The sequence below is a fragment of the Colobus angolensis genome, unplaced genomic scaffold, assembly GCF_000951035.1.
Source record: "Colobus angolensis palliatus isolate OR3802 unplaced genomic scaffold, Cang.pa_1.0 Scaffold58, whole genome shotgun sequence".
Lineage (NCBI taxonomy): Eukaryota > Metazoa > Chordata > Mammalia > Primates > Cercopithecidae > Colobus > Colobus angolensis.
In genome coordinates this window covers 9597822-9619453 of record NW_012119376.1, presented here as the reverse complement: position 1 = coordinate 9619453, position 21632 = coordinate 9597822, and the positions used below count along the sequence as shown (strand labels likewise).

General features: G+C 38.1%; 1 long non-coding RNA gene across 1 annotated transcript in view; it reads left to right on the top strand.

The window, feature by feature from the left end:
- The window catches only part of LOC105526182, a 49555-nt gene extending 28869 nt beyond the window's left edge, over window positions 1-20686 (top strand). The window contains exons 2-3 of the long non-coding RNA XR_001004040.1: window positions 1984-2119; window positions 19475-20686. This is a non-coding gene — a long non-coding RNA (uncharacterized LOC105526182). The remainder of the gene's footprint in view (window positions 1-1983; window positions 2120-19474) is intronic.
- The last annotated feature ends 946 nt before the right edge of the window (window positions 20687-21632 follow it).

Below are 21632 nucleotides of genomic sequence, written 5' to 3'. Positions count from 1 at the left end.
ATCCGAAAAGTGTCCAAAGCAATCTACAGATTCAGTGAAATACCTATCAGAATCCCAATTTTCTCTTTTTACAGAAAAAGAAAAAAACAATTTCAAAATTCATATGGGACCACCGATGACCACCAATAGCTAAAGCAATCCTGAGAAAGAAGGACAAAGTTGGAGGTCTCACACTTCTTGATTTCAAATTATATTACAATGCTGCAGTAATTAAAAGAGTGTATACTGTCATAAAGATGGACATATCGCCCTGTGGAACAGAATGGAGAACCCAGAAATAAACTCACACATATATGGTCAACTGATCTTCGACAAGGGTGCCAAGAATACACAATGGAGAAAGACTTTTCTCTTCAGCAAATGGTACTGGGAAACACGAAAAAGAATGAAATTGTACCTTTCTATTATATACAAAATCAACTCAAATATATTAGAAACTTAAACCTAAGACCCAAAACTGTAAACCTCCAAGAAAAACATAGGGAAAAACTTTATGACTTTGTCTGGCAATGACTTCATGGATATAACATGAAAAACAACATCAACAAAAACAAAAACACCGTAAGACTCTATCAAACTAAAAAGCTCCTGTGGAGCAAAGGAAACAATCAATGGAGTGAAAAGGCAATTGATGAAATGAAAGAAACTATCCATGAACCATCTATCTGATAAGGGACTAATCTCCAAAATGTATAAGGAACTTCTATAATTCAATAGCAAAAAACCACATGACCTGATTTAAAAATGAGGTAAGGTTTTGAATAGACATTTCCCCAAAGAAGATACAAATGGCCAACAAGTATAAGAAAAAATGCTCAATGTTACAAATCATTAGGAAAATGCAAATAAAAACCACCATGAGATTTCACTTCACACCTGTCCAGATGGATATCATCAAAACAAACAAACAACAACAACAAAAAACCAAAAAACAAAAGACAAAAAGTGTTGATGAGGATATGGAGAAATAGGAACACTTGCACACTGTTGGTGTAAATGCAAAATAGTGAGGCTGTTACAGAAAATACTATGAAGGTTCCTCAAAAAATTAAAAATAGAACTTCCATATATACGATCCAGCTATCCCACTTCTGGATATTTATCTACAAGAGTTGAAACCAAGATCTTAAAGAGATGTCAGCCACTCTTATAAGCATTGCAGCACTATTCGCAATAGCCAAGATGTAGACATAACCTAAATGTCCATTGACAGATGAATAGATAGAGAATATATGATATATACATTGAAATATTATCAACCTTAAAAAGGAAGGACATTCTATAATATGCAACGACATGATGAACCTGGAGGACATCAAGCTAAGTGAAATAAGCCAGTCACAGTAAGACAAATACTGCATTATTCCACTTATATGAAGTATCCAAAATAGTCAGATTCATAGAATCAAAGAATGAAATGGTGTTTGCCAGGGAATAGCAGGAGGGGGGAATAGAGAATTATGAATCAACAGGCATAAGGCTTCAGTCAAGCAAGATGAATAGGCCCTAGAGATTTACTGTACAACATTGTACTTAGAGTCAACAATACTGTATTGTCCATTTAAAAATTTGTTAAGCGGTGAGTCTCATGTTGTGTTTTTACCACAATAAAATGAAATAGTAAGATAAAATGTACCTGAGCTGAGACTTGCAGTCCTGTGTGAGGGACAGGAGTTTGCCCAAAGAGGAGAGCGAAGATGGAGAGAATGTTACAGACAGGCCGCAGCCTGCTTCGGGACCTAGAAGTGAGTAAACAGGCTCCCTACAGGATATGCAGACAGTTGGGCCTGGGGAGAGTGTGCTGGGATGCTTTGAGGGCCACTGGGAGGTGAGGCTGTAAGGCAAGCTGTGGCAGACCATCACAAGCCCTTTATAGACCTGCAAGAGACTTCCAGGTTTATGGTTTGCCTGATATGAGGGGCTACTGAAGAGTTTTGTGCAAGACGCGTGAAGTATTTGTGACATGATAAAATGTCATTTCAGCCATCTTAAAACTGCTCAAAGCTGACGGTCTCTTCTCCTGCCTCCCATGGCTTCCATTACCATGGCAGAGACTGTGGTCTCTGAGGTGGTATAGAGTACTGAAACAAGGCTGTCTTGAAGAAGAGGAGACAACCCAGTAAGCATGTTAGTCAGCATAAGCTAGGTTATGACGTGGTAACAAACAATGCTTAAATCTCACTGGCTTAGCACAACAGGAGGGTATTTCTCACTCTTTCTGGATGACCTACACAAGACAGCGGGAGGTGAGGTGGGTCTGTTCCACAGTGGCAGTCAGGGACCCAGACTCTGCCATCTTTTGACTGCACTATCTCCAACACGAGACCTTTTTAGTCACCACATCAGGGGAGAGACAACTGCAAGGGTTTGCAGTGGCTCCTTTATGCTTCACAATGAAAGTAATACATGCCATTTCTTCTTGTAGTCACAGCCAATTCCATGGCTTTGCCTAACCACAGCAAGCTGGAAAACGGGGTAGGGGGGTGGGGGAAGCAGATAGGTGCTTGGTGAGCACCACGGTCTCTGACATGGTAATTTCAGGTAGCTAGATGGAAGCCGCGGGAGGCAGGACCATCAGCTTTGAGTGGTTTTAAAATGGCGGAAACGATAGGCCACAGAAACTGAGGCAGTTTGGTGGGGTTGAGAGAGGAGTGGCTCAGGGTGATTGCTGGGTACTCACTAGTGGCAGCATACTCAGCTTAGTGAGCAAAACTGGCAGATAGTAGGTGTGGGGTAGGGATAAGGCTCATCTTGACCAGCACTGCTATCTGTGAAGCCTAATGAAACATGTCCACAGCCGGGCAAAGGCTAATAAAACATATCCATGGCTAGGCACGGTGGCTCATGCCTGTAATCCCAGCACTTTAGGAGGCCAAGGCAGGCGGATCACGAGGTCAGGAGATCTAGACCATCCTGGCTAACACAGTGAAACCCCGTATGTATTAAAAGTAAAAAAGTTAGCCAGGTGTGGTGGCGTATGCATGTAGTCCCAGCTACTTGGGAGGCTGAGGCAGGAGAATCACTTGAACCCAGGAGGCAGAGGTTGCAGTGAGCTGAGATCGTGCCACTGACCTCCAGCCTGGGCGACAGAGCGAGACTCTGTCTAAAAATCAAAACAAAACAAAACCACAACAGAAAAACTAAAAACATGTCCACTAGGAACTGCAAATCAGGAGTGCAAAATAGAGTCAGTCAGACCTAACTGTTGATATTTGGACATCATCACCCAGTTAGAGGCAGAGATGGAAACCTGTAGGTGAATGAGTCTATAAAGGAGAGAATATATAATAAGATTAGGTGACAGTTTAAACAGTTGAATTGTTCATGCAGTCTGGGTCCAGAGACATCACACCCAGATGGATTTGAGAAATGGAGGATCAGAAGGTCAGCTTCCACAAGTCTATAATTAACTGGGTTTTGATGTATGCTTGCAGAGGCTAGAGACACACTGAGAAATTTATCAAGTGCAATATTTATTTGACATCCAAAGAAATAAGACAAACCTTCTTTTGAACTCTTGAAGAGATTTACTTTAGATAGCGAAGAACAGTTTGACACTACAGATTATCAGACACCACAAGAGTTTATTAAATAAAATGGGTAGAAGCATTGATTCTACATCTTAAATATGTCTCTTTGGTCCAGGGGTTGTCAAAATGTGTTTCCTAGAGGGGTCTCAGGGATGCCAGGAGCCAGTGCAGAGCAGAGTGACTCACATCTTCCACCTCTCCCTCCATCAGCTCTGCAGTTACTGGTTTTATATTGTAATGTTTCACATAAGATTTCATTGGAGAAAAAATTCTGCACCACAAAAACAAAAAGTTTCCTTTCCATCTCCAATGTTAAAAAGCCTTAGGCTGAGACTTTCATCATTTCCTGCTTGGATCGTTGTATTTTTTCATTCCCGGGGGTCTGTCTCGCTGCCTCTGGTCTCGTCTCTTTGTCATCCACCCTCTGCATGGTTCCTAAAGTGATCATTCTCGAACACAAATCCAAATCTGATGTTGGCTTCTGGGGCATTTATTGACTTCCTATCACTGTTTGTAGAAAGTTACACTCTAAAGAATGGCCCCAAGAAAGCACTTCATGATTTGGCCTTCACTTACCTTTCTCCAGCCCCTTTTTCAGGATGTCCCCTTTTGTTCCTTGTGCCTCAGCCATAAACAACAACTTGTGCTTGCAGTGCCCTGAAGGTGTAGAAGGCCTTCAGTTTAGTAAATCCAACTTCTCAGCTGCAGCTTCAGCATAATGTAATCTTTTTTTTTTTTTTTGAGACGGAATCTCGCTCTATCGCCCAGGCTGGAGTGCAGTGGCAGGATTTCAGCTCACTGCAAGCTCCGCCTCCCGGGTTTACGCCATTCTCCTGCCTCAGCCTCCCGAGTAGCTGGGACTACAGGCGCCCGCCACCTCGCCCGGCTAGTTTTTTGTATTTTTTAGTAGAGACGGGGTTTCGCGGTGTTAGCCAGGATGGTCTACGATCTCCTGACCTCGTGATCCACCCGTCTCGGCCTCCCAAAGTGCTGGGATTACAGGCTTGAGCCACCGCACCCGGCGCATAATGTCATCTTAGAAGACTCCCCAGCTTCTGGTAGTTCAGTTAGAAGTCCTCCTCTGGTGCTCCTGTCGTGAAGAATGTGTACCCCTCTGACAGCACATTGCCCACAGTTTTGTATTCATTGATATTGAGTTTATCTCCCTACTGGATGATCAGCAATTGCCTTCAGGAAAGGAAATGGCTCATCAGCTCTGTCTCCTCAGATCTTGGCTCTGCACTTGACCCTCTACCATGTTGTTAAACAAGAACATGAATGAATGTCTTCCTTTCTGGAAATCATTAAAATAATAGATTTTTATCTGCTTGATTCATTTGAAAAGCTTTGGTCTATGAATATAGACTAAATGGCTCCTTAAGATTTTGTCTATATTATTTTTGATTTTTTTGTTTTTTAACACCTTTAGAATTTCATAGCCTTTGTAAATATACTTAAAAGTAACATTTCAGAATATTTGGAAATAGTTTTTGACTATTTAAAACAAATAAAACATGAAATATGAAATATAGTAAACATATAAAACAATAATTTGGATAAAAATTCTTTCTTTCATGGAAAACACCACTGCATTATTCCTGTTTTAAATGTCCTAAAGCATTACATTTTTTTGCAGCAACTCCACTACACATTTGTTCATGGTGTTCACTTCCTACAAGATACAGTCAAAACTCCTTAGCCTGATTTCCAGAGCCTCTGTAATCTGACCCAAATGACTTTCTCAACCACATTACACACTAATCTTTCACATATATATATATATATTTTTTGCTTTATTTAAACCTTTTCCCCTCATATTTCTATGTATTCTTCTTGGCCTTTGGTGAATGTTTTCAATCAGAGGATTTATACCTTCGGATTTCTGGAAAGGTCTCCACCATTATATCTTAGCATATTGTTTATTTGCTCTTTGTTTATTTATGTCTTTGGAATTTCTCTGAGGCAGATACTAGAGCATTTATGATTCCTAACTTCTGTTTTATATCCTCCATTCCTTTATTTTTGTCCTCCATGTCACAGAGATGTTCTGTTCCATCTTCTATCTCATCTTCAAGCATGACTTGTCTTGTATAATCCATTTGCTTAAATTTCTAAAGAGATTTAATGACTGTACTTATACTTGACTTTTAAGAGTCTGTTTCATAACTTGCTGTTTTTATTTTACAGATGCCATTTCTTCCTTTATATTTTAACACTGTAAACATACTTATTGTCAGCTCTCTTTCATGTTGTTCTATTCTTGTTAGTTCCTCATGTCCTATAAGCTGTCTTTCATGATGCTAAGTGTCCTATTTTTTAAAATTCTGTTTTATTTTGCTTATGAGTTTACTTCAGAAGGAAGTATCTTTTCTAGAGCTCCAGTTAACCACCTGGGGTGGTTTCCACTGGTGTTCCTATCCGCACCTTCAAGACACACTGATTCTGAATTATTTTCTGTGTTAGTTTTTCAGCCTCGAATTCTGAGTCTGTTCCCACTCCCACATGTTGTTCAGTCTTGGGGTTCTCATATCTCCAGAAGACTCCTATTTTACCCACAGGGTGGGGCTATTGGCTCCTTTCCAGCAGTTATCTTGGGTATCCGGTTCCTTCAAGGTTAGTTTAGTACTTTCTAGGGTTCTGATTCTGCACAGGAAGCCCAGTTCCTATTCCTTCTATAAACATATTGTCCTAGTCACCTTCTGGCCTTGAATAGCCATGAAAATCCCAGGCTTTAAGACCTGTAATCTGCCTTAGTTCCAGATACATTGTCATGTTGGCTCTATGTTCTAGCATTTGGAGATTTCCTTTCTTGCTTTTGTGTTCTGCTATATAATATGTAAAAAATACTTTTAATCCACATTTCTAAATGTCTGGAAACATTGTGTTCAATTCCATCTTATCCTGTTATTTCTTGACTATCTGAATATGTAGTCCTTGTTTCTCTCGTTCTCTCCATTTTGAATAATCTCCCAAATGCTCTCTGCCTTTTGCAAATTCACTCATTCTTCCAGGACTTGAGGAGTCACTGAAGATAATGCTTTTTTCCTCCAGGGACCAAATTAACCCCTAGGAAGGTTCTTGTATGAACTCCTTTGACATCCATTTGATGCTTAATCATTTTCTGTTATAATTACTATATGGCTATTATTTGTTTTCTTGTGAAATTATAAAATCTTTGATTTGGGGTCATTTCTTAAGCTTCTCGAATTTCTTCACCTTGTCTCACAACAAATTCTTCCTAATGGAAGAAAAACAGAAAAGAAAGACATACTAGGATAGAATGACTTAAAATGTTTTAGATTTTATTTAAGAGGATCCAAGCACCCAGGAAAACAAGATTTTGTTTAAATCTTCTTTTCCTTTTCATGTTGCTTACTCATTTTATTCAGGATTCATGAATTTATAAGGCCAGAGAGATTTCATGTAAGATCCTAGGTTACTGAAGGAAAACTGAAAGATTTTATGTCAAGCAGTATAAAATTAATATGACAGATGCAACCTTAGAAAATTTGTTTCCTGAGATTCCTAAATTAGCTGCTTTTGTGGGTGTCTGCTTAGTATTTGGTCCTGAGTAAATGAATAAACAAACAGCTACTTCTGAGAGCTACTTTCACGGGGAAATGTTTCTGAGTTCCAGTTCATGGGAGTTTAGGAAGGTATGGGATGCAAATTACATTTCAACACTGAACCAGCCAATCAATCCTTAACACTTTTGAAGTCTTTAGCTTTGCCTGTGAACATGGGAACACCCAAGGGCACCTTCAAATTAAAAATAAACATACGTTCTAAAGAGTCCTAGACGTGTAATTTGGTAGAAATTTAAGGGGTGTCTTTTTATAGTCACAGAGTCTATAAAGAAAATACAATTCAGGTGAGGTTATGTCCTTTCCAGTCATAAAAGTGTACGTAAATGACATCTAACTTGAAATTCAAGTACTTTGGGCATATCATTCCCGCTGTCTACCCCAATCCCATAATTTCTTCGTAAAAACTCATAGTGCATTTTTTTTCAGTTCCAGCCAGATTTTTATATCTATTGAATGGATATTACATTAATAAAAATAATAGCTAACATTTATTGTATGATTGCCTTATGTCAAGCTATGTTCTTATAATTATCTAATATGTTGATAGGATTTGGCTCTGTGGGTCCACCCAAATATCATCTTTAATTGTAATCCCCACATGTTATGGGAGGGACGTGGTGGGAGGTGACTGGATTATGGGAGCTGTTTCCCCATGCTGTTCTTGTGATAGTGAGGGAGTTCTTATGAGATCTGATGGTTTTAGAAGTGACAGTTTCCCCTGTGTGCTCTCTCTCTCCTGCCACCTTGTAAGACATGCCTTGCTTCTCCCTCCCCTTCCACCATGATTGTAAGTTTCCTGAGGCCTCCCCAGCCATGTAGAACTGTGAATCAATTAAGCATGTTTCCTTCCTGAATTACCCAGTCTCAGGTATTCTTTATAACCTGTGAAAATGGACTAATACCCAGATAACCCTATGGTGTTGCTGCTATTATTATTTTCCCTTTGCAGATGGGGAAAACTGAGATAAAGAAGAATTACATAATTTACCAAAGTCAAAAGAGTAGTCTTAAACTACTGTGAAATTTCTGTAGGCCTCCTTTTTTTTTCTCCAAAACCTTTAATATGCTAATACACATTTTTTTGTATTTTTTTTTTAAATTATACTTTAAGTTCTGAGATACTTGTGCAGAATGTGCAGGTTTGTTATATAGGCATACACGTGCCATGGTGGTTTGCTGCACCCATCAATCCATCATCTACATTAGGTATTTCTCTTAATGCTATCCCTCCCCTAGCCCCCCACCTCACTGACAGGCTCTGGTGTGTGATGCTCCCTTCCCTGTGTCCATGTGTTCTCATTGTTCAACTCCCAGTTATGAGTAAGAACATGTGGTGTTTGGTTATCTGTTCCTGTGTTAGTTTGCTGAAAATGATGGTTTCCAGCTTCATCCATGTCCCTGCAAAGGACATGAGTGCATCCTTTTTTTATGGCTGCATAGTATTCCATGATGTATATGTGCCACATTTTCTTTATCCAGTCTATCATTGATGGGCATTTGGGTTGGTTCCAAGTCTTTGATATTGTTAACAATGCCACAGTAAACATACGTGTGCATGTGTCTTTATAGCAGAATGATTTGTAATCCTTTGGGTATATACCCAGTAATGGGATTGCTGGATCAAATGGTATTTCTAGTTCTAGATCCCTGAGTAATCACCACACTATCTTCCACAATGGTTGAACTAATTTACACTCCCACCAACAGTGTGAAAGCATTCCTGTTTCTCCACATCCTCTCCAGCATCTGTTGTTTCCTGACTTTTTAATGATCACCATTCTAACTGGCATGAGATGGTATCTCATTGTAGTTTTGATTTGCATTTCTCTAATGACCAATGATGATGAGCTTTTTTTCATATGTATGTCTTCTTTTGAGAAGTGTCTGTTCATATTCTTTGCCTACTTTTCGATGAAGTTGTTTTTTTTTTCTTGTAAATTTTTTTTAAGTTATTTGTAGATTCTGGATATTAGCCCTTTGTCAGATGGATAGATTGCAAACATTTTCTCCCATTCTGTAGGTTGCCTGTTCACTCTGGTGATAGTTTCTTTTGCTGTGCAGAAGCTCTTTAGTTTAATTAGATACCATTGTCAGTTTTGGCTTTTGTTGTCTTTAGGCCTCCTTTCTATCCATGTTTCTACTTTAGAAGACACATTATATCTATGCTTATATATATGTTTATATATAGATATATATGTTTGTTTATATATCTATATACATCTTCTAAATATATATGTCTATAAATATGTCTTCTAAAATAGAAACATGAATATGTATATCTAGAAACCTATATGTCTTCAGAAGACAAATATATATGTATATGTCTTCTAAAGTGTGTGTATGTGTGTATGTATATATATATATATATGTATATGTATTTGTTGCCAGTTCTCCTGGGGAATTTATGTTTTATTGAGATGAGAAGCAAATAAGGCAGTGTTGGTTAACTTATCACCACCTTGTTGTTGTCTAAACTCAATCACTTCCTATTGTGTCATGGTTTGATTATATATTTCCTCTAAGCCTCTTTTTCTGGACACTCACTTATCACCACTAATCCTACATATAAAAAGTTGGATACTGGCCACTCTGAAAGTTGACAATCTAATATGGATTAAATGTAAAAATAAAGCTAGTGACTCCAAAACCCACCACTAGCTGGTTCATCACACCTGTATATTTTTACACTTTCTCAGTCCACACTCTGACCCAACTCATCTTCTTGGAAGCCTGGCACCTATTGTTGGCTATTTAGTTGCACACTGCAAATGATCTTATGTGCCTGGAGCCCCTGTTTGCATTTTTTTTAAGAGAGAGTGTTGTATACTTAAATCTTGACAAGCAAAAGAAAAAGAATGAAGTTTGGAAACCATCACTTCTAAAAAGCTTGTATTTTATTATTTAGAACAGACTTGTTTAAGGGAAAGATAAAATCAATATTTTCCCCCATTTTCAATAAGTGCCTAGATATTAGATTTTATGTTTGTTTGAAACAATGTTTTAAACGTGGGAAAATTTTAAACTTGGGAAAAAACAATGTTTTAAACTTGGGAAAACAATGTTTTAAACTTGGGAAAACTTAAGAAAATAAATAAATAAGGTGGATAGAAATAAACCTTTTAAAATTAAATTCTCTTCACTGAAGAATGTATTACTGGGAAAGGTTTTGAAAACTTCACTAGAGGTCCTTCCAATTTTTTTCACCTGTATTCCTCAAGATGGGGTAGTTGAGGACAAACTGATTACTGTTTTAAGCTTCCTTCCAAATTTCTATTGCTGTTATTTATGATTCTACTCCAAACGTAAAATTTAGGCCTTTCCAATATTTACTTTTAAAATGAAGAGACTTTCTCATTCTTATGAATAAAAATACTCCATGTTGATGGAAAAATCAATAATCTTGGTGCCAAAGTGCTTCATTCAAACTCTTAGACAATAAAATAAGCAAGACATTAAACTATAGCAAAGGTTCCAACCTTTTACTAAACTAGACTCACCTTGAGGAGCTTATAAAAGTACAGATTTCTAAGTTTTCCCAATCTACTCTTTCTTCCCTTCCCAAGATTCTGAAATTAATTGGCTTGGGTGAGCTTGATCCAATGCATTTTACTAAATACATATGTTTATTATATGTAGCCTATATTATAAAATATAATTATAACAGAGTAAATATAATAAATATGGTATAAATGAAGTATATTTATTATATAATTATTTAAGGCTAAAGATCCGTGTCCACAAAGGCATTTTATTTAGTTGCTCTTTGCTAATGCCAGACAAATTCATGCAAAAGACATGGTTGGATAAGAAGAAAGGAAAATGAGAAATAACATTCCTATTTATAATTTCTATCTATTTATTTTCACAAAAAACACAAGTAGCTAAAGGTAGTCATTTTGCCTCAAATTCCCAATCAGGTTTAAGAAGTTTTCTGTCTGAATTTCCTAATTCTAAGTGAGAGACTGAAAATGCAAATGAACAATGACCAAAGTACCTATGACAACACAACTCTGACCCATAATGTCTGTGGCCACCAGCCCAGGAAGCAAAACCCCACTTCTGTAGCCTTCAGCCCAGAGTGGTCAGGTCTTGGTCGATGACTGCCAGCTTTCCATTTTTTTTTTTTGGCTTCTGTTTCCAACTCAGGACCAAGGAGAGAAAGCCAAATATTTTACCCTTCTCTAAACGATCACTTAGGATGCCCCACTTCTAGTTAGTACACTTCCAGCTTCCCTGAAACTTTCCTTTTTTTTTTTTTTTTTTTTTTTTTACTGTAAAACATTCCCATTCCCATCTGTCTTTGAGTCTTTGTCAAATACAGGTGATGGTGACTGACTTCCTTGCTCTGGCAAGCTCTAAATCAATAGGTGCTGTTTGTTCTCATTTTGGTGGTGTTTATTTAGTTCCACGTAACTAAAAATGGGGAAAATAAAAATGGGAAAAAATAAATTATCCTTGCGCATACATGTAAGATAATTTATACCAATTTATGCAATTTCAGAAAATGAGAGGAGAAAGCAGATAAAGTCACCAAGGCAAGTGTTCAAAAGGGCAATAATTACAGTGACAAGAGGAATCCCAATAACTTTTATTCTCAGCAAATATGGCTACACAGTCAAGAGTGTTGAGGACCTGAGAATGGGAAGTCACTGCTTTGGCTCCTGTGATTCCACCAACACTCGCCTGAATTCTCTTGAATCAATGAATCAGGAGTGGAAGACTAGAAGCAACAAAGAGAGGAGCAGGTAGTAGAGGGGGTAACTTTTAGAAGGCTGTACAGTGGTCCCTTGATATCCACAGAGGATTGGTTCCAGGACCACCCACATGTACCCAAATCAATGTATACTTAAGTCCTGCTATTGGGACTATAGACTCCAGGTATATGAAAAGTCAAATGTGTATGTGTGTGTATGTATATATGTGTATATATATACATACACACACATATATGTATATATATCTCTATACACACATATGTATATGTGCATATATATATATGTATATGCAGTATTTTTGATCTGCTTTTGTTTGGAAAAAAGTATCTGAATAAGTAGACCTGTGCAGTTCAGACCTATCTTATTCAAGAGTCAACTGTAATTTCAATATTTTGTAACAGTTTAGTCACCAATATTGAAGTTGAGAGAAGAAAGTTCTCTCTTGTGGACAATATGAAATGCTCTAAAACTTGAATCCAAATGTACATTCTTGGCATCACCCAAATAATGTGAGTGTGTAACATTTATGATATATTCAAGAGGAAAAACCCAGCTCTTTACATTGTAGACCTGTTTTGTTGTTGCTGTTTTAGTTTTGAGAATGCAAAGTTTTAAGGCAATTTAGTTCTAAAAGCATTACTGAGTATTTACTATTTGCAATTCACTGCACTTGGTAATAAACTAGAGAGAGATGCAGAAACTCTCTTTTCTCCACCAATTCTTCAAAGGAAAAAACATTTCCATTGTAATTAGGTGACAATCTACACAGCTAATTGTCCATACCAATTCACTGATAATTTACAGTTGCAATATGGTGTCATAAAAGGAGTCATAAAACTTTGTGACTTTGTTTATTTTTTCTCTGTAAGATATGTGCTGCAAATGCAAACTAACATCAAATAAATAACTTCTCCTGTCTTTTAAAAATCATGCACGATCTAATACTTTCCACAACTCTGGTATTTAAAGTACTTCCATTATGACTAGTTAATTGCATAAATTCAATAATTAATTATATTCTAATGATCAAGAAGAATCTTTATCAAAAATAAAACTTGCAGACATTGGGAAGGAATTAAGGCATGTTAGCACATTTTCTACATCAATCAGGTACTTTTAGTGTAAATGCGTTATCAAGTGAACTGAAACATTAAATAGAGGAATTTGGTATCATTGTGGGAAAAATAATCTCATCACTTTTCAAATTTGGCTGCCCTTTGGAGCCATTTGAGAAATTTTTGAAAAGCAAGACACAGGAATTCTAATTTACTTGGTCTGCAGTGTGGCCCTTGCCAGGTGATACTAACATGTGGCATAGAGTGAGAACCATCATTATATAGTCTAGAATCTAGTTTATTACTCCTTCAATGTTATACTTCTCCTCCTGCTCTTGGGACTTTTCCTGATTTCATAGGTTTGTTGAGCAGTTTTTGTTGTTGTTTGTTTTTTTAATATTGACTTCTTTTCCCAAGTAGGTATTCTTCCTGGAAAGAGATAGTACTCACTGTAGATGATTAATTGACTTCCTAGTCAAATTAGTCCTTGATGAGTCTAAGCGGTGGGTGGTAGACATATCTCATCTCCCCAGTTTGATCAGCCTAGGATAGGCATGCCATCCATCTTTAAGACAACAGACCTATAGACCTAGGAGGCCAATGCTAGAAACAAAAAAGGCAACAGCTATATCCAGGTCATTACAGCTTGTCAATTTGCTTCTCCCAAATTACTGCACTTCTTGTTTCTTCATTGGTTTACACGCATGCTTATTCATGTCCCTTGATCAGCTTTTTCTCAATCCTCGGTACACAACAGCATCACCTGGGGAGCATTTTAGATGCCTGATGCCTGATTGCATCAGTCTCTGGGGGTGGGACCCAGTTATCAGTGTTCTTTAAAGCTCCTCAGAAGACACTGTGAACCATTGCCTTAGGCTGTAGTGCTCTCGATATTTACCTAAGACATTCGTGAATCTGCATTTTCTTCAGTTGGTATTACAGAGCTACAGACCAGCTCTGACCCAAGCTAATTTATATAATGGCAGATAGATACTATTAAAAACCTAAAAAAAAAAATTTAATAGAAGTCTTTGGTGATGTACTTACAGAGCCCTTATACTTTGGGCCAGGGGCTCTTGTAACTTCTGCATGTAGATTGAATTATTTACTCTAACACCTTACAGATGAGAACATTTCCAAATGTTACACACTTAGTGTTTGGGCCAAGATTCAAATAAGGCACTCTGCCTCCAGAGTGTTAACCACAGGTGACCAGCGATGTGGCTGTTAACACTACTAGATGTGATTAGATAGGTGATATTCTTACTCTTCCATTTTGCAGGTAAAGAATCAAGGTACAGAGAAAGTGTCCTAGGATCACACAGCTAGTAAGTGGCAGAGCTGGGATTTGAACTCAAAACAGTCCCACCCTCAGGATGATGTTCTGTTAATAATCTAGCTTTTTTTTTTTCCTACTAATATTCAACTGACCCAGCTTTCCATAAATTTATATGACTACAGATTGTAATTTGGTATTGCAAGTTTCATTTGCACTTCTGAACTTACTCTCCATGTTTTACCCAGAATTTTATTTTTAAAAAAAGAAATAAAACTTCGGTGGATTTTTCATTCTGCTACGACTGACTGCACTGGAGAAGCAATTACTACAGAGATGCTACAGCTGCTTTCTCCATATTAGCCCATGGTTTTAAAATGTCTTTGATTTGTAAATATGTTAGCTACCACAAGTCCATCAAGATGGTATGTAGAAAGAAGAAAATATTCTCCACTCCAAATCTTTATGTGCCTGAAAATCCCTTTAATTTCCCTTATTAGTTTGGTATGTCCTTAATTTTATATTAAAAATACAGATTTCTTCCAGCTATTGGACATTGTCCCACTTGAAACTTTTAAAAACAAATTAATCAGAATTTTATGGTAATTACTATGTAAATAGGACAAATATATCTCAGTCCTTTGGCAAGCAGCCTTGACAATTGAAACAGTTTCACATTGTGGATTTCAATCAATGTAACAAAGTCACTGAGCACAGCCTAAAATGAATCAATTCTAGATTGCAGGAGGTTTTTAAAAGTTTCTTGCTTCTCACATCTTAGTATAAAAATCATCCCAGGCTATTGTTAGAATGCAAAAATCTGATTTGGGAGGCTGTAAGTGAGATGCTGGACTTCGTATTTCTGGTAAGGTATCAAGTGATGTACATGCTGCTGGTCTGTGAACCACACTTTGAGTAGCAAGGACACAGTGGTGGTAAACTAGTTCTCCAGAGGAGGAAAACAAAGCCTTGGCTTGTAGTATTTGCTAATTTCCATGATATAAATGTTCCCACAATGACCACATTCAAGCTACCAACGTGATGTCATTGAAAATGGAGTTGGCAAGAGACATTCAGCACTCTGCCCACAATTAGCTCTCCAACCAGGTACAAGCCAGTTCCAGCACAGCTCCAGCACACCACTGGCCTACATAAACATAAGTGCATGCACCTTCAAGATCCCACAACATAGGTTTTTCACTCTGCAAAGCATTTCAGGAGGTGAGGGAGAATAAGAATGTCATAGGAAAAAATGACAAGATTAATTACAAAATTTTCAGCATAGGAGCAAAATAATCTAGTTCCAAGGCTATAGGCTGATGAGAGGGCATGTTTAAGAAGTTAAAAGACATGTGTGGCCAATAATGGAGCCTTTGGGGAAGATCTGAACCAGGTTTGGACTGTGATGGGTTTGGATGAGTAGGAAAGGAGAACACTCACAGAAAAGAAAGTGGGATAAGCACTAGCAAAATGTGTGATGCTAAACAAGAGTGAAGGAAAACTTGGAATTCCTAAAGAGTTGGGAGTAGTCATTGGTCCAGCAGAATGAGGGCATCCTGCTTTCACAAATGTTTTATTCTCTGGCATGATTGAGGAATAACATATTCAGATTAATCGAACATCCAGGTTAGTAGAGAGTTGACATATGTACCAAAAATAGATGCCAATGTTTAAAGTAATAGAATATATTAGAGTACCCTGAACCAAATTTCTTTTTCTTCTTTGATGAAGAAAGGACTTTGGGATCTTCCATGTTTCAGAGCCATGGCTTTGAGCACCTTTGGTCCCTTCTGGTAGGGTTCTGTGATGGAGCCTGCAAAGTTTTGTTTGCAGTGTCCTGTAAGAAGAGTGTATTTTCAAGCCTTTCTCCTGGGCTGTAGAATGAGAGCATCCTAAGAAACTGACTCCTTTGGAGAGAATTTCTAACTGGGAGAAATGCTCTTCCTTGTAGTGCATTGAGTGCTTAAGAGCTCAAACTCATTTCCACATCTGTAATTGGGGCTAATAATACCGATCTCATATGGTTTTGGTGATTATTAAATGGAACTTGGTTAAGAAATATAGTGCTCAATATTTGAATGAGCACTACAAGTTAGTGTGGGCCTTGTAGCAAAGCATACACCATTACTAATTTTTAAATCAGGATTGCTTAACACAGACTTATTGTCTACAAGGCCATAAACCCCACGTGAATTGTGGACAGGATGAGGCTGTGGGGAGAAAGTATTGACTGGCCCCCAAGCCTGCAGAGCTAAGGTTTCTGCATTCTGCACACATCTTTGAAAGAACCTTTGACCACCTGTGCACAATGTTTAAATGCCTAGGAACCTTCCCTTGCTACCCAGGCAGAGACTTTCCCTTGACCCCCTGACAGTTCCCTCAGTCAGCAACTGTATGAGAGAATCTTCTTACGTTTCTAAAATCTGAATAGAGGTTTATTTGGGAAAAAATCCTTTTCCCTCCTGTCTCTTGGAATAAATGTACTATTCCGTTTTCTTAATTTGTACTATGTTAAGAACCAGTAGAGGGAACTTAAGGTCAATCTGTCTCTCAGGTTGAGTAACTCTAAGCTATAAGCTCCAGAATCTTGTCTTTGTCCCTGATTCCAAATGGGCTTGTGGGGAAAAGTGATATAACCATGAGATCACTGTGTTCTTTTAGATGATTTCCTGTTTCCTGTGTATTTAAATACACAGGGAATAATCCCGCTATTAAAATGAGACCCTGTATGTGTGTATGGGCAGAAGTTCAATGAAAAAGGAAGAAAAATATGCTTGCTGAATACCAGATGTAGAATGCATAAATCCTGTCAGAACAAGTGGGGAATAGCTTTTATGGCTGACTTGCAAGAAACCTAAGGGAATTGGGAAATCAGATAGGCATGTGTCAAGCAGACTTATTTAAATCATCCACTTCCTCAGCAAAATAAAAGTTTGAGAGGGTTCTGCTTCCTTTTGTGGTTTGAAATTACAGTTGTAGGCCTCAGAAGTCCTGCTTGATTGAGGGCTTCCAAGCAAAGACGTTATACGACCTAGTTCAGGCGCCCAACAACACTGGGGTCACTCAATGCCTCTCCCTGAGGTCTCCAACCTTGCCTTGTTTGTACTTTGTGTCCTTTGTCATCTCAGAAGTAAATTGTAGTGCAACTGACCACTGCTTCATGGCCCTCCAGCTTGTCCTGCTAAAAGACTTTTGCATCTGAAAAAGAAAGATGCCCGCTGGCTTCCTTCTTAGACCACTGCTGTAGATCCTGAGCACAAACGTTAGTTCTGCAGGCTTGGAGACCAGGCAATGCTTTCTCCTTGCAGCCTCATCCTGTTCACAGTTCAGGGTTTATGACCTTATAGACAATCAGTCTGTGGTAAGCAATTCTGATTTAAAAACTAGTGATCTGTGTATGCTTGGCTACAAGGCCCACATGAATTTGTAGTGAGAGATAAAACTAGATACCAATTATTTCCAGGTATAATATCCTAACAGGTAAGTTTTTCAGGAGGCCACATTGTAGTTCAGTAGGTTACTGGTGAGTATAGATACAAAGCAAAGGTATTTAAGCACAAACCATTTCCTTTAAGGTGTGGTAGCTCCCTAAATAGTTCTTCTTAGGATATTTCCGTTTTAAAATGTCCCATTAAATATATTATTTTTATATACAGTATAATTTTTTAAAAGCATGCTGACATGGAAAGATGGGCTTTGCAGATCCAGGTTTAAATCATTCCAAATCTACCGCTTACTAATGTGTGCACTTCAGCACGTTACTGTACCTCTCTCAGACTCATTTCCTTATCTTCTTGCTGAGAATGTGTGTGTAAAAAGTATTAACATGGAATCTAGCACGATGTCTAGCATTGTGTGAAGCCCTGACAAATTCTTATTCCTCACCATTCATCTGTTCATCTGTATTAGTTCGTTTTCACGCTGCTGATAAAGACATACCCGAAACTGGGGACAAAAAGAGGTTTAATTGAACTTATAGTTCCACATGGTTCAGGAGGCCTCAGAATCATGGCAGGAGGCAAAAGGCACCTTTTTTTGGGGGGATGAAGTTGCCCAGGCTGGAGTGCAGTGGCACAATCTCGGCTCACTGCAACCCCTGCCTCCTGGGTTCAAGCAATTCCCTTGCCTCAGTCTCCTAAGTAGCTGGGTTTACAGGAGCCTGTCTCCATGCCTGGTTAATTTTTATATTTTTAATAGAGACGGGGTTTCACCATGTTGGCCAGGCTGGTCTTGAACTTCTGACCTCAGGCAATCCGCCCACCTCGGCCTCCCAAAGTGTTGGGATTACAGACATACACAAGAGTGCCCAGCCCCAAAAGGCACTTCTTACATGACAGCAACAAGAGAAAAATGAGGAAGAATCTAAAGCAAAAACCTCTGATAAACCCATCTGATCTTGTGAGACTTATTCACAACCATGAGAACAGTATGGAGGAAACTGCCCCCATGACTCAGTTATCTCCCTCCAGGTCCTTCCCACAACACGTGGGAATTGTGGGAGTACAATTCAAGAGGAGACTTGGGTGGGGACACACAGCCAAACCATATCACTACCCATCCATCCATCCATTCATTTATTCCTTCACTAAATGCCTGTTGAATACCTTTTATGTGCCAACCACTGTCAGTTAGGGAAGGCACAGACAAGAGTGAGAGGTGAGCTCAGTTGATGGTATTTAGGTGGGTCTATTTCTGGGCTCTCTATGCTTCTCCATTGACCTATTTGTTTATTTTTTTCCCTTTTTTTGCCAAAGACTTTCTTAATCTTTAACAATGTAATTCCAGTGAGAGAAAAAGAAGTTTCAGAAGTAATATTACCAAATCATAGGGAATTGTGGGGGTAGTGAGTGAATTCAGGAGAGAGACAGAGAGAGAGGGAGAAAATGAAGGCCATATAAGGTAAAGTTTGAATGTTACGTGCTCTGTTGACTGTGGGCCCCAGGATGTGTATGATGGAATTTACTGAAACAGAATTTGCACATTTATAAAAAGGATGCAGTTTTAGAAAATAGCTAGTTATGCTAGCGTCTTGTTTCTTCATTGATGCTGCAATGTTATATAAGCACTGAATCCTCCCACATTTCCAGCTCTTATCTAAAAGCCAGAGTGTGTACCACCTGGGTTGAGAGGAAGATGAAATGAAATTGGGGAAGTGGGGAAGTAAATGGTGAAAAGCATCCTGAAATAAACCAACTAGATATGTTCAAGTCAGCAGGTTATTTAGTATTTAGAGTTATTTAGTAATTTGAGAAATGTGTAACGGGTGTACTGACATGCTTTTTCTCTCATTTTCTTCCTGTTCCACCTGTAGCAATTCTACCACCTTTGTTGACCTCTTCTTCTTCCCCGACTTATTGCTGTAGAGGCTACCTGAGCTCATTGTCCCTGGAGATGGACCAAATAGAAGAACAAGCAGTGCCTGTGTAGTGAGCTTCAAGAGGCATCTGTTCTCTGGGGAGTGGGTGGGTGGTAAAGAAAAGGTAGGAGATGTGTATATTAGCTATCCATTACTGTATAATTAATTATACACAAGACTAAACTATACACTAAACTAAAACTTCACAGCTTAGAACAGCAAGTATGTATTATCTCACACAATTTCTGAGAGTCAGGAATCTGAAAATGGCTTAGCTAGTTTGGTTCTGGCTCAGGGCGCCCTATGGAGTTGCAGCCAAGATGTCATCTGGGACTACTATCATTTGAAGGCTCAGCTGAGGCTGGAGGCTACGCTTCCAAGATGGCTCACTTATAGGGCTATTGGTGGGAGGCTTCAGTTCCTCTCCACGTGGAACTTTCCTCATGGCATGAAACTGGCTTCCCTCAGAGTGAAAGACCCAAGAGAGACACTAAGACAGAAGTTGCAATGTTTTTATGACCTAGTCTTGGAAGTGACATACTGTCATTTCTACTATATTTTATTCATTAGAAACAAGTTATTAAGTCCAGCCCACACTCAGAGTGAGAGGATTTAAGCTGAACCTCTTGAAGAAATGGTATCAAAGTATTTATGGACATTTTAAAAACTACCACAATACACATAGGTGAACTTCACAAGGTGTAGACACGGGCTGAGACAGAATATTGGATAATATCTCATTCTGCAAACAGCAGTCTCATCTGTAATAAAATCCCAGCATTCAGAAATTATCACAATCAAGTAGGAAAAGGGCTTGTTGGCAAAAACTTATCAAAGATGTTACTCCATTTTCCATTTATTCTGAGCCACAGCATAATAGCAACAAATTGTGTGTCCTGTGTAATTTGGGTACCTCTGCTCAATAATAGCTGAACAGATTTTATCCTATTTTTAGAATGGTTAATATATACACATGGCACAAAATTTAAAAGATATAAAAGTTTCTGATTCAAAAATAATGTTCCCTCCCTTTCTTTTTTTCTGATTCTTTGAATGCAATCAGATTTACTTATTTCTCATGTAGCCTTCCATGTACAGCCTCTGCTGTACATATAGATACACATATTTTTTCTTTCCCACAGATAAAATACTATATGCATTGTTTTATTCTTGGCTTTTTTAAAATGGACAGTATATCTTCAAGGACTTATACAATAGCATATACAGACCTGTTTTATTTTTTTTAAATGTCTGCCTAGTACTGCATTATATTTATTTAAGCAGTCATCTATAGACAGACGACATTAAGTTGTTTCCGGTCTCTTGTTACTATGGACAAAGCTGCAGTGACTATCTCTGCACATTCATCATTTCTCACACAGGAGTAAAATTCTTGTTCATTTGTAACATTGACAGCTACTGACAAGTTTCTCCCCAAAAGGGCTTACCATTTTGCTCGCACTACAGTATGAATGCCTGTTTCTTCAAACCCTTGGCAATACAATAGATTACCCACTTTTTGATATTTGCCAATTCTGTAGGCACAAAATGGCCTGCAGTTGTAGTTTTAATTTTTATTACCCTTATATATGAGGTTGGGCCTCCTTTTATGTGCTTAAAATCATCTGCATTTGCTTTACTATGAACTATTTGTACTTCGTCTTTACCCACCTTTATATTGAGTTGGTGAGTTTTTATTTTCCTTACTGATTACTGGGAATTCTTCAGGATTAAAGAAATTAGCTCTTCTAAGGAATGGCTATACATGGACAGACAGAGTGGAATAATAGACATTGGAGACTCTGAAAGGTGGGGATAAAATACTGTCTACTGAGTACAATGTATGCTATTTGGGTGATGGATATGCTAAAACCCTAGATATCACCCCTATGCAATACATCTATACAAGAAAACTGCCCTTGTACCACTAAATCTATTTCTTTTTAAAAGAAATTAGCTCTTCATCTAGAATGTGAGTGGCACGTATTTTTTCCAGTGTGTTTTTTCCATTTGTTTTTTGACTTTTTAGTGGTTTTTTCTTTTTCCATGCAGTAATTTTAAAAAATATTTTTCTGTGGTCACATTTATCAGATTTTTTCTCTTATAGTTTCTG